The sequence below is a fragment of the Lactuca serriola genome, chromosome 5 (assembly GCF_051521515.1).
Source record: "Lactuca serriola cultivar US96UC23 chromosome 5, Lser_US96UC23_V15, whole genome shotgun sequence".
Classification (NCBI taxonomy): domain Eukaryota; kingdom Viridiplantae; phylum Streptophyta; class Magnoliopsida; order Asterales; family Asteraceae; genus Lactuca; species Lactuca serriola.
In genome coordinates, this window is record NC_136412.1 from 56822813 (window position 1) to 56824784 (window position 1972).

The following is a 1972-nucleotide window of genomic DNA, read 5'->3' on the forward strand; positions in this document are numbered from 1 at the left end:
TTTGATGACTCAGTCTGAATAGGTGCCAGGGGAGTGATTATCTTCCCACTTCTTGTTGTGACTATGTTTATGTGCGCGCCTCATGGGTTATTTTCAGTTTTGCTAGGAAGTTCGCCCGGTGACCTTTGGTTGATTTGTTGAGCAAGTTCCCGAAGCTGCGTTTCAATATTATGGATAGATGTTTGCTGGTTCCTAAGCATGGTCCTTGTTTCTTGAATTGCAGCATCATGGTCACTATGTCTTTTTTCTGAAGCAGCTACAAATTTGGTGAGCATTTCTTCCAAGTTTGGCTTCCTTTCTTGCACCGGCTCCTCCTTTTGGTAGAACCCTCTCCCTTTTTGCCTAAACCTTTCCTCATTGGCTTTCTTGTACTCTTCATAAAGGAGTCATTCTTTCTTTTGTTTGCGCCAGTCTTCATCATATCGGTCTCCACTTGAGTAGCACACTTGCACCTTCTTGTTGCCATTCTCATCTAAATCACAGTCTCTAGTGAGGTGAGGCCCATTGCAGTTTTCACAACCCACCCGAATAGCATGGATCGTTTGATCCATTTTATCCATCCTCCTATCAATGGTTTTCAGCATAGCCATGACCGCGGATAAGTCTTCAGTAGCTGCATAAGCGGCTCCCCTAGTGACATCATGTCTAGGGTTGTGGTATTCTCTAGAGTGTTTAGAGAATTCTTCAATCAATTCTTTGATCACCGGGGGTGGCTTCTTTGTGAGCGGGCCTTGCGAGTCTAGTAACTGCCTGGTTGTGACATTGACTCCATCATAGAAGATGGAGACTTCTTGCTGGCTGTTTAGATCATGGTGTGGGCAGTTTCTTAGTAAGCTTTTGTACCTCTCCCATGCTTCATATAGCGACTCTCCAGCTTGTTGCTCAAAGTTAGCAATGGCCTTCTTCAACTTGGCTATCTTGGAAGGTGGGCAAAAGTGATCAATGAATTCTTCTTTCATCTTGGCCCAAGTGGTGACTGATCCGGGGGGAAGTGACTTGAGCCAGTCTTTTGCAGCTCCTTTGAATGTCACCGGAAGCATACGAAGTAGCTGAGTCTCGCGGGGCACATTTGGAACATTGAAGTAATCAACTACATCATTGACTTCGTCCAAATGCTTGTAGGCATCTTCATGGTCTTTCATAAAACGGTATTTCTTTAAGTAAAGCTAGGATATGACCCTTTAGCTCGAAAGTAGCAGTCGCGGGAATTGCGGGTTGCACAAGTCCCGGGCCAATGTCGTCGCGCATCCTCTTCTTCCATTCTCCCATGGGGATTTCATTAATGTTAGCCATTGTGATAGCTAACTCTTCCTTGGAATCGGTTTTGTGCTCGTATGTAGGCTCATCTTCTTCATCGGTCTCGTACTCAATATCTTCCTTATCCGGTTCGTCGATTACTAAAGAAGCGTTGGATGCTCCTGATTTGCTGCTCTTCTTTTTCCCCAAAACAGTCTTCAAATTGGACAAATGTGACTTCTTTGGTGTACTCGAACTCTCCACATCCTTTCCTTTGTTTCTTTTCAATGCGGTTTCGGGATCTTCAAACGGGGGTACCAGCGGGGTGTTTGATCCTCTGGTCATGAAAGTCCTGAAATAAACAAGATAAAAATGTAAAAAGAACAAAAAATGTACTAAAAAATCGAAAATTAAACTGCTAAATACGCTTGTACTCGCCGAGTAGGTACGACTGCACTTGGCGAGTATCAATGTGATTTTGGAAAAATTAAAAACTTAATGTTAACACTAGAACATATGCTAAGACCTAATTACTAACTACTAAATTGCAATAAATTAACTCTATGCAAGTAAACTCACACAAAAGATCGAAAAAATTAGGAATTAGATTAATTATTTAGAACCGTTCCCCGGCAACGGCGCCAAAAACTTGATGTGTGTAAAATGCACTTGTTTTATCCCTACTTTTTATTAATAAATTTAGCACACAAAGGCAGTGAACCTGTCTTTTAGTGGT

The 1972-nt window shown here is 42.4% G+C and overlaps 1 non-coding gene across 1 annotated transcript; it reads left to right on the plus strand.

Moving 5' to 3' along the window:
• The first annotated feature begins 804 nt into the window (after window positions 1-804).
• Window positions 805-911, plus strand: LOC145056052 (small nucleolar RNA R71). Its single transcript, XR_013685592.1, has one exon. It is a non-coding gene; the product is annotated as a small nucleolar RNA R71 (small nucleolar RNA).
• The last annotated feature ends 1061 nt before the right edge of the window (window positions 912-1972 follow it).